The sequence below is a fragment of the Epargyreus clarus genome, unplaced genomic scaffold (genome assembly GCF_041222505.1).
Source record: "Epargyreus clarus isolate Ecla_fem2 unplaced genomic scaffold, WU_Ecla_fem_2.2 ptg000001l, whole genome shotgun sequence".
Classification (NCBI taxonomy): domain Eukaryota; kingdom Metazoa; phylum Arthropoda; class Insecta; order Lepidoptera; family Hesperiidae; genus Epargyreus; species Epargyreus clarus.
The window spans coordinates 13,482,837-13,495,147 of NW_027332209.1; the positions used below are offsets into that span (position 1 = coordinate 13,482,837).

Here is a 12,311-nt window from a genome sequence, read left to right on the forward strand (position 1 = left end):
ATAAGGAAATGCTAATAAAAAGGAAAACTTAGTATAAACCGATATCGATGTATTTTCGATTTTTATCCTGTATTCATTATAGTTGACAGTCAAGTATGCAACCTGACGCAAGCAAGTACGGAATGCAATATTTTAAAAATAATCTGTGGTCACGATTAGCGCTGTAATGTTTGTAACCCTGTTATAACAGTGATTTTTCGTGCTGTGTTGCTGTCAATATAATAGAAAGGTGAGTGATTTTTTAATTTTATTTAAGATTTCAGGCTTCATTTAGAGACAATCGTGTAAAATATTTCACGGCCTACAAGAATTTCACAAAGTACTGAAATATGGCGCGTCAAATCTTTGTAATAACCGTAAATTTGTAACGCCATTTTCCGATGTACGCCAGTCATCTGAAAACATTTTTTATTTTATGCTTCGATGCCTTATGTGTTAATTAGGCAGTAATTAGAAAAATCCAAAAGATTTATTTTGTATTCCGTTCGTGGATAACAAGAATCTCTCCTTATTTATTGGATGTCGAGATGTATCGTAGGACTCCCTATGTTTTCGATGACTAATCGGGCTGCTAACAAGGTCTAATAATTGCAAAGTGAATACAATCAAATGAAAGGGTATCACTTGTATTGCTACATATTAACCTTAATTTGTATTTTATTTACACACGAAGCCTCTATTTAACTAAACATAAAAATTATGTAAATCAGCAAAACATTTTTTTTCAATTCATGTTATAAACCACTTATGTAGTCTAATGTCTGTATATCTCAAGATCTACAGCTACATACTGTTACAGGAAGGCAAAATTCATTAATTTTATGTTTTGGATCTTTAAATTATAAATATATGAGTTAATCATCCGATAATAAATTGTTTACTTAGTATCCTTTAATTAATTTAAATTAAATGTTTTGTTTGCACAAATACATTCAAAACAAGTATTTATTACTTAATGTTTATGTTTGCAATCTGAATGTCTTACTGGAGTTTGAAAACTGAAAATAGTTCTACCCAACTTTTTGCAAATGAAACACAAATCTACTTCATTAGGTCTAATGTTTGATAATATTTGATAATGAAGGTGGTAGAACACCTTTGTGGTTCGACTCCGGTGGCAGCAGTGTTAGGCGCTGCTGTGTTCCGGTTTGAAGGGTGTGGTAAGGGAGACAGACTTTTCCGAGGCGTTCCAGCTTGGTCCTCAGGGGTAGCGGCGCATCTGTGGCCGACCTCAGGTAGGTATATCTAATCCTATCTGGGGTTGATTACAAATGTCCATGGGCGGCAGTAGCCACTTACCATCAGGTGGACTGCATGCTCGTCTGCTACTCCTTTATTATAAAAAAAAAAAAATTAAATATAATGGTAACACTACAACACCTATTGTTAGTATGAAGCAGTTTTGGTGGATGGCTATGGATGCGGCTGACTTACATGATGTAGCCTTAGCTCTCAGGAGTGACAGCACAACCATAAGCACCTTCAGGTAGAAGCACTGTTCTATATAAATTTGGTTATGGATGTCCACAGACAGCAGTTGACTACTTACCATCAGGTGGACTGCATGAGCATTTGCTACTTTAAGTTAGAAAAAAAATCATTATTGAATGTGATTAACATTAATTGGACATATCAGCTTTCTTGTATTCTTTATAACTTACAATTGAATGGGGAATAACAATCAAGTGAATGAAAGAATGGATCTTTACAAAATAAAACAAGATTGGATTGAAGAATGTTTTCCATATAAATCACCAGTCAATGGACTCAGTGGTGACATTGAATGGGACAATGCAATCTTTGGTTATTGCCAATATGTTTACATGTGTTGTTTCAACACTGGCCTTCATTGCCAAACCACTTAAAACTGTCTGTATGTGTAAAATAATTGTATGTAGATAATTTTTGTTAATGTGCCTAATCATGCATTATGATTGAATTGTACTATCATAGTATTACCTAGAAATCTTAGTTATGTAATTATGTGCTTCACACAAGTACATAGCACTGTAACCGGATATTGAAACATATTTTTTGTTTCCTGTATAAAACTGATAAATATCATGTAAATATGGTTTTCCTGTAGCTTTAAAATAACATCTGAATTTTGGAATGTCTATCTAGACATTATGTACTATAAGTCAAGACTTGTTTGCTTGCTTTTAACAATTTTGCTAAAAACTAAAAATGTCTGCCAATAGTTTCTATGACATACCCAGTGTTAAAGTCTAGATCTCAAAGACCTAAAAAAAACAAATCTAATCTGGTCATCCAGAATCTAGATGTCTACATGGGTATGGATTGATTTTTAATCTCCTTATCAGATAGGTACACCTACCAAAGTGTTAAATCAAATGAAATATATTTGTAAAAAGCTATAAATACTTAACAATACAATAAAACTATTCAACTTAAATTTTTAGAGCATTTTAATAAACTACTTCATCACATACTGCAGTTAAGTAAACTTACATTACCATACCTGTCTTATATATGAAGTAGCCTGAAATGTTAGTAGAACAAAGCCACAGCACGGAGGTTGTGCCACAAGGACTGGTCGCGCCGGTGGCGCCCTCGTAAGGTCACGGTCGAATGCGTGCGCGCACTGTCCACTCATCCGGTCATAAACTACCTATAACTTGAGGTTTATGCTTCGGAAATATCGTTAACTATGTCCATTTTGTCTTATTCTTTAAAGTTTGAAAAGAATTGTCCCTTCCGTGTTCAAGTTTTTTTTTATACTGAAACTATTAAGGTTTATTACGTTTGTAAGTAGCTGCGAAATAATTGTCGGTTTAATGAACTTACCAATGTCGTCAGGAATTCTGTCTACATAATTTTGTCGGAATTTTAACGAGATCAATTTTTTTACACCGAAACCAATACTCTATAAAAATAACAGATTATTGCCTATCCTGAGCTGAGAATAGTATTTTTTAAAATACCATCAAACAGCAAACGTTCATGCCGTCCACATGAGGTCACTGCCGCCCATGAAAATGAAACCAACGTATAGAACAGACATTCCACCTGAAATCGATCGAAGATACGTTGCTACTCCTGAGCACTGTGATAGTATGTAAGTTCCTACCACCGAAACGCAAATGCTTAACTCTAAATACCCTATATAGAAATAGTTACGACAAAGTCACTATAGATACTTAAAAACCCGTTAAGTTGGGCTTTTATCGATAAAAGAATGTGTCACCATGCATCATAATTCCTGATGCATTCCACTCTGTATGGTAGCTATGTATGTGTGGTGCTTACCTTGATAAATTACATCGGTATGCGACGAGTCTCCCGGGCTATTTAAACCGAATGGGTTGTTTATTTTTTATACTTTGCCTCGTCGCTTCACTGGCTCTCGTCTGCCTTTTTTGTTTCTTTTCGACGATCTAGCTGAACGGCGAATAGCAGGTTCTATGTCATTTAGGGAATGGCCTCGTAGGAACGACCCTTAAGGAATGGTTGCCATTTATCATACTTGCTTACTAGTTTGGTATGCAATGGGACCATGCTGCAATCCGATGCTGTATGATAAAGATATTATTAATTAATACAAGCTATGTAATTTCGCTTGTGTTCTTACACATTATGGGGCATACGAAAGCAAAAATAGAATTTTGATGATCAACTAATAGGAATAATGAAAGGCAAGAGCCTGTGTAACATCCAAAGTTCATAAGTTGCACGTCAGAACTTCAAAGTTAATTTGTAATTGTTACTTTTTATAATCGGAAATAAACGGATGACCATGGTTATAAAGAGAACTCTCGATTTCCGCGCATATTTATCGGGTCAATCTAAATGTGGATGCAGTCGTCTTGATCGGCTATTCTATTCTCATTAGTGTCAAGAGCGGCGAACAATTGTTCACCGATACGTTTAGTTAGGATAAGTTGTGCCCCGCAGTTTTACCCGCGTTTTAATATGCACTATACTGGGGAGAGTTTGCCATTTATGGTTTCCACCCAGAATTTGAACCTTATTAGCGACACTATGCGATGGTACGATAATATTGCTTGGCTTGTGTTTTTTTTTTTCAAAATGAACTGCGATGCCTGGCCAAGGAAATAGATAAAAAATCTAATGATGTAGTTTTAGTTTTTATCAAAATCGACCTCCTTTTAACATTTTTACTATTCCTTGTAGTTTCGGATTTCACCCAGAAGGGCCATTTGGAAAAGTCACAATTTTTAAACGTTTTAGTACTGTATGCCGCAGTTTAGTTAATATTATATACCTATTTGTTTCTATAAACGTCCTAAGGACTCAAGGTGTCTTTACTAATTGTTATTTATACATAAAGATTAATTATCTATTGTCATAAATGGCTGAAGATAAAGATTATAATTTATTTTATTTATTCTTCTATGCAAGACATTCGTGTATGTCTGTCCGTCTATCTGTTTGTTCTTTATGCATTACTAAATCATTCATCGGATCTTCATGAAACTTTAGGAAGTTTTTTCTGGTTTAATACATCTGGGATAAGCCATCTACGATTGGTGCGACTGACGCGCATGTAATGGATTATAAAATAAAAAATGATAATTAAATTGAAACCAAAAAAATGTTGCAAACAATTTCACATCTGAGATGACGTAAGTATACATTACTTACGTCATGTAAAACACTTTTAGACCCGATATATGAAATATTGTCGAGATCTAATTTTGTGGCAGTACGACTACCCAATCCCACTAGTTTATAAGTAAAAGACAAAACTAAGTAATGAAAAGAAATTCCGTTCTAACTTACCACGTTCGGATTTACATTCTTCGTAACTTGTACAGTGTTGAAAGGTGGTAGAACCCTTTGTGGTTCGACTCCGGCGGCACCACCGCCACACCTATTTCTACCTAATAACAGCAGTGTTAAGCGCTGCTGTGTTCCGGTTTGAAGGGTGTCATAAGGGAGACAGACTTTTCCGAGGCGTTCCAGCTTAGTCCTCAGGGGTAGCGGCGCATCTGTGCCCGACTTCAAGTAGGAATATCTAATCCTATCTGGGGTTGATTACAGATGTCCATGGGCGGCAGTAGCCACTTACCATCAGATGGACTGCATGCTCGTCTGCTACTCCTATACTATAAAAAAAACTATGTTCGGATTTGCATTCTTCGTAACTTGTACAGTAAATGGTGCCCTATCAGTCATGTTAGATGACACGTCATTAAAAGTACATGCCTCGGCGCAAACTAGTTAACCCGGTGCAATCTGGTGAAACTTAAATGGAAAGCCGTTTGACATAGTGGATGTAAGGTGTAAGGATTGAACGTAGTAAACTTATATACTAGAAGCATGTTTTTAAGTATGCTTTTTTGTATATGAAAAAACTGTATATCGCCTTGGAACTAATGTGTGGGTAGGGTAGAAGTCCAAATTTACAGTTGAGAATATGAAGGTGAAGGGTTCAACGGTCCATTGGCGATATTGACCTCACATCCCATATTGTATTAAACTCAAATAAAACTTTCAGCTTCAAAATCACTTTTTTCTGTTTCCGCGTATACCGTGAGAGTCAATGCTGGTATCAGATCCAGGTAACAAGAGCCCATACCTGGATTTATCCATCACTGCGGTCATCAATACGCGCAACCAAGCGCTGTGACTATGGAACACCCTTATGGTGTCTAGCCTTCCATTTATAATACATCCAATTATAAAAGAAGTTTTTGTTTTAGTTGATCGTGCGCGCTCAGCTGAATACAAAACAGTTTATTACAGCGGAGCAAAAAATGGCAACTGTCAGGCTACTGGCAATCATGTCGGTCCCGTTTTTGTCACATGCGACAGTCTGCGTGCCCTAATCATATACGGTTTCCGTCCGCCCGGAATGCCCGACGTTTTTGCCTAGCTGGACCGGTCGTCTCGCAGCCTTGACCTTATGGCCGTATACTTTGGAACAACCATTCATTTTGATCGCGAAAACAAAACATGAGTCATGTCTGTCATCGGGTATTCTTAATGCGGATGATATTAACATACGAGTACGAGAATTGAAAACGTGATAACACAGTTAAAAGTGAAACTTGACTTCGATCACCTCGATTTATTTTTTATGATTAATTGTGTGTTAATAGTAAATGTATGTATTTTTATGTTTCCACTTTTGTTATTGCTAGCTGTTTTGACCATCGTTTTTTTTTTTCGTTTCGTCGTTTTGATCGTTGAAATAAAAGGTGAAGCAGAATCAAAATATTTAAAATATCTACGAATCAATGAATGTCTGCGTTACTTAGTTTGGTTTTTTTTTTGTCCCTTAAGAGTTAATATACCACATTTATTTTTCTATTAGGTTTTGTTGCTGGAACTATGAAAATATTTCGTCACAAAGAATTGTTCGGTGCTAGTTATTCACAAAAGCATTTAATTTCTATTATGTGTATTGTTAACGGCTAAATTGTATTTTTTCGCCATTTTTTTACTATCGACAACAACAATAATGAATGTTGAAATATGTGCCTCGTATGTGTATACTAAAACTAAACAGTTAACTATACAGGATAATTAACTAAACAGTTTTTGGCGTGACTGGCGTAGTGTCTAATAGAGGATTTTGCAGAGAAAAAGAGATTTTTTCATCGAACAATTCCTTGCGTTAAAATTGAATCATCATAATCTTAATTCACCGTCATCAACACAAGTACCTCTTGGTTTCCGAGATGCGTATAGGTCCACAGTCCAGTAACTGACCTAATGTGGACTTCACAATACTTGGAATTTTAGTTTTCTGACACTTTGAATTCAGTTCGTACTTAACATTATTCGTTAAGGTGACATGACAGAACGGAAAAGCATATATCACCGTTGTTACTGTTGCTTAACTTGAAGGATCGCTTAATAAAATTGCCAACAACACTAATTTCACCTAGCGGGCTTCTAATTCAATTATTTCCCTTATCATCACTCTTCAGTATCGCAATGGTCTTCCGTTTTTCGTTCCCATTTACTGGCTTCGGGTAATGCTCTTAGAAAGTATCAGCTTATAGGTTTTCCGTAACTTTATCAAGCGGACAATTGTCTTCTCATCTTATTTTAATTTAATTACAGTTTCTTTTGAGATTAGTGACTATGCAATTTACTTTGGATCAAGTAAACTGCATGGAATAAAAGTACACTTCACATTCGATGAAAAATTTCAATGGATTATTCGGATCACCATTTTTCATTATGGAAAATTGAAGCTTTTCAGTAGAACATAGTACATTGCAGCAACGCCCATTTAATACAATCTAGATAATAATTTATAATAGCGAAGAAAAATGATTGCAAGCGACAACAAACCTGATGACATCATTATGATGCATAGTCTCTAAATATACCCATAGCTCATTCCCTCCGCCACAATGCAATTGAAATGTAAAAAAGGCAGCACGTAATAAACCAATCGTTTGCCGTTCCACGGTTGCACGCCTCACTGGAGCTTAATGTAATAATATGTCTTGGAGTAACCGTAGACTCATCGAAAGGTCGAGTTTGATTTATTGTCTCGCTTTTCTCTGTTAATCTTTGTTCTCCGATATTGCTTCGGTAAACCTTTCTAACTCATTTGAAGCTAATAACTCATATTTTGTCATTATTATTGGATTGTACTCACGAAAATCGTTGCTTTCTCTACAACTTCTTTAAATGAAACCTTAACTTGATGTTAGGCATCAATCAGTCTGCCAATTTCGTATATCTAGCATAAGTTAGCAAAATTAATGAAGAGAAATCTTTTGGGTCACACGTACTCATTAAAACAGTTTGCTAATTCCTTAACAGTAATAAGTGAAATTTGGAGCACTTCTATTTTATTTAAATTTTTAGTGCAAGTGTGAAGGTATGAAGAAAGGTATTCGGCTAATCAAATAGGAAAATACTTGTTCCTAAGCGCTTTGTTATTAGAGGAAGCCGTAAAACTAAATTTTGTGACTAAATATTGGTATACGGTATATATTGAAAATGTTTCAAAACTGTTCCACGATTAACACGGTGAAGCGAATACTTCTAACTAAAGAAGCCAGTAAAACTAATTTTAAGTTTAGTATACATGTATAGTTTAAGTTAAACCTTCTTAACTATAAATTCTCCGGTTTTGTCGTATCTTCTACAAGTTTGATCTATCTTTGTTTCTTTGATCAGCTTGACGTACGAAATGGGTCGTCATACCAATTTGTCTTGTAATAACGCAGTTTAACCACAATCAACTTCAAGGGGAATCTTATACAGGGAACCTACTAGCAGTTTATTTTCTCTACTGAATCATACCTAATAATAGCAATTTTATTGATAGAGTAAATATAGCTTTGCCTTTTCGATACTTCTCTGGGAAAATATTTTCGAGAAAGAGAATTTAAGTAGGAACCATTTTAAGTTACTCTCAACTAAGTTGTTATATATAAACTTATAATAATAACTCCTGTTATTGGAATCCGATACATTGTAGTAATACGAGGGTACGTTTTTAAGTTCGCGGAATGAGGGACAAGGAGCGAAAATAAAATGTCAAAATTATTTTTCTTTTTCTACATATTCTCCTGCAAGACGAATGCATTTTTCAGATCTTTGTATTAACTTATTTAAACCCTCATAAAAAAATGTTTTGTCCTTGTCGGAAAAATACGAGGAAATTGCGTCCTTTACTTCTTCGTCTGTAGAAAATTTCTTTCCACGAAGCTCTTTTTTCATTTTTGGAAAGAGATAATAATCGCTGGGAGCCAGGTCTGGACTATAGGGTGGGTGATTTAAAATATCAAAGCCCACCTTATGCAGGGCAGCCAGTGCAATACGGCTCTTGTGTACGGGCGCATTGTCGTGCAACAGCAGGACACCTCTGGATAATTTTCCTCGTCTTTTTTCTTTGATGGCTTCTTTTAACCGCTCCAAGATTGTTGCGTAATATTCTCCGGTTATAGAGACACCTTTATCTTTGTAATCTATTAACAAAATTCCTTCTGCATCCCAAAAGACTGTCGCCATGAGTTTGCCGGCCGATTGTGACACCTTAAACTTTTTAGGAGGTGCTGTACCCTTTTTATGCCACTGCATGGAGTCTTGTTTAGACTCAGGTTCATAATGGTGAACCCAAGTTTCATCTCCAGTAACAATTCGATTCAGTACAATATCCTTATCTTCTCCACAGAGGTTCAAAAACGCACGGGAACATTCAACGCGCTGTTGTTTCTGAGGCGGCGTGAGCATTCTCGGCACCCACCGCGCGCTGACCTTAGTCATGCCAAGATGGTCATGCAGAATTTTAAAAATGGTTGTATCCGATACTCCAACCATTTCTGCAAGCTGTTTCTTCTTTAGCCGAGCATCTTCCAGTACTAATTTTTCGACTTCCGCTATCGTTTCCGGAATGGTCACCTCAACAGACCGTCCTGGTCGTGGGTCGTCTTCAAGTGAATCCCTGCCTTGCTTAAAAAGGTTGTACCACTTGTAAACCATCGTTTTTCCAGGGCAAGAGTCCCCGTAAACCGATGACATCTCTTCCATTATGATTTGCACAGACTTTCCTTGCTTGGTAAGGAACTTTATAACGGCGCGATGCTCGATTTTCTCCATACTTCCAATTTTCTTCCGGATTGAGTTGTTTAATTGTCGATAGTTTTAAAACTAACGATGCAATTGTGATAAAACTTTATATTTATACTATTTATGAGTCACTTAACACGTACCGCCCTTAACGAGCCCGCTATCCCCCCTCCAACCCTGCCATTCCGCGGACTTAAAAACGCACCCTCGTATATTGGATACAAGGTTTAAAATTTGTATATTGTTATCCATTTATCGTATTGGGTGTTTTCACCCTTGTGTTTTTCATTTACTTTGATCTTTTATTATTACGTCAAGAGTTCAATAACAAGACCAGAAAGTACTTTCTTTCTTGGCATCTTCCATTTATGGATTCAGCGGTACTGAGGTCATCCAACTAGATGAGATGTTATCGTGACCCCAGACCACCCAAAAGTGGTTGCGCCACATTGCGATCTCATTCATATAACAGCACTGAGCGCTTCTTTATAATTAATTTCAAATAATTACAATTGCGTAATGTGATTATTAGTTTCTTAGTGCACCTGTCTCTAATCGCCTTTGTAATTGCCATCTTTCTCTGGTGAAAGCTTATAACTTCAGTAAAAGCATTGGTGTATTGTGTATCAGCTGATCTATCTATAATTTAATCTTTATATTAAAGTTTCATTGTTCGGGGTATCTCTATGTTATTTTACGTCATTATATTGTAGTAAGCTCCTCTGGCTTTGATAATGATCAATTACTAATTTTAAGCTTCTTATGTCACGGTAGGTATAATAACAGATTTTATGAGTAGCCATATCTAATTCACTGTTGTGTGTATTAATGGAACTTTTAAATTTTTCGAAAATAAATATTTTTATGGATTTCTTTTACTTTTGAAACTCGTCAATACTGTATCGTTTTTATTATTGTGTTTACGTAACAAGTGTACCTATATAGGCTAGATGGATATATCTTTAACGGTTATACAGTACTATCTATGTAACCACATCGGTCATGTTGAACAAAGCGTTTCGTGTTACTTCTTTGTACGATTGATTTCTTTTATCGATGAACCATTTTTATTTTTGTTTCGTAATCTTCTTGGTAGCGAATAGTATCGATTGCTTGTAATCGATAGTGAAAGTTTTTCTACATTACTATGTTTCATGTGGATGAATGGTATCTTTTCACTTCCATTGAAACGTAATAATGTATTTGCATAATGTATGTAACAGTGTTAACTGAGGCGTGAGTAAGGGCGTAACTGATTCATATAGATATCATAGACTAAGTACAAAAGAGTTATTAGAACGAATTTTGAAAAATGTATTTTTGTAGATGCGGGGTTTCTAAACGCCCTTCTTCGAAGATTGAGAATGGAACTATCTATCACTTCCTCATGGTATCATCTCCTAAGACTCCTCTTCTTAAAAACCATGAGCGGCCTTGCAGATCTGTAGAAAAGATTCTGACTTGGGGTTTTGTGCCAAGTTTCAAAACTTAAGCATTCAGCTCACTGTCCACATTCTGGCCTTGTATTCCAAATCCACTGCAGAGGGGCTAATTTGCAGTACGTTTGCTAAGCCAGACGCGCTGGCGTCTCTCGTATCGATTCTTCTGACCTTGCTTATGTAACCCCTCTGAATTGATAGCTCCTTTTTATATCTGTTGCCATCTTACTTTTCCAATTTACATACTTACGTCGTTTTATTTTCCTATCTTCCTTAATGCATAATTTAATAATCAGTTTGAGATATTAAAAATTGCCCATTTATTTTATTTTGCCAGAGATGTTGCTGTCTCACAATTACAATTTTGTTTACCGAATTCAGATAAGAGTAAGTCATAAATAACATCATTCTTTGTTAAGCTCTGTCTGAGCTTTTTCATTTAGATTTTTCCAAGCTGACCTGCAAATGGCGCATAAACACCGCATTTTACATTCGTTGGATAAAAGAATATCATTACATTTATCCGCATAGGTGGGCTATTCAACCCCTCCTGCAAAGTGTACACTTATACAGACTAAGTGCTGTTAAACTACGGCACGTATCGCACTCACTATAGACTACGTTTACTCTAAGCGCTCGGTCTGTAACTGGATTTGAGATGCAAACATAAAATATCTACAAAATAGTGTACAACAAAGTTTTATTGAGTTTTTGTGCCATATTGTAAGTTTGGTGAGTGGGGTATGTCACAAGGGACAGTTTTAGAACCAATTAAGTATAATGGGTATTCGTTGTTATCAAGATTAATTAGAGATATCGTGAAAACAAAGGCAGTAAAATAAATAGAAGTAGAAATTAGGAAGTATTCTATGTTAAAATACAGACCAAGAATTATCATAACTTACAAATTGCAATAAATAATCCAAACAAAAGTATTAATAACTATAATCACAATTAGCTTACCTTTCTCTTTTATATCTTCATTACGATTTTTACCGGCGATATAATTGCTTACTAAAAGTTTATAGCAGTCTAGTTGTGTTTGGTTTATCAATTCACGCACGATGATTCACGGACCCCTGCATTATTGTGTGCGTTTATGTGTGTTCAGATGTCTAACTTGCACAACTGCGCATGTAGTGGCGTCGGTGGATGCGACAGGGGTGGCCACCCCGCCTTCACAGACTAGGGCGGTGCCATGACTCACATACCGATATATTCTACACGTTCTTATTTCTTTTTCATCTTCTTTTTGTAATTAATATTTTAATTGTTATGTATATCTACTACTTTCCAATTTTGCTATTTTTTGAACATATAGTTTTTGTGAGCTAACCGACATCAACT

At 35.9% G+C, this 12,311-nt stretch overlaps 1 protein-coding gene across 1 annotated transcript in view; it reads left to right on the top strand.

The window, feature by feature from the left end:
* The first annotated feature begins 78 nt into the window (after positions 1–78).
* Klc (kinesin light chain) overlaps positions 79–12,311 on the top strand; it is a 59,167-nt gene continuing 46,934 nt past the window's right edge. The window contains exon 1 of the mRNA XM_073090102.1: positions 79–229. The gene's annotated coding sequence lies outside the window, so the exon portion shown is untranslated. The remainder of the gene's footprint in view (positions 230–12,311) is intronic.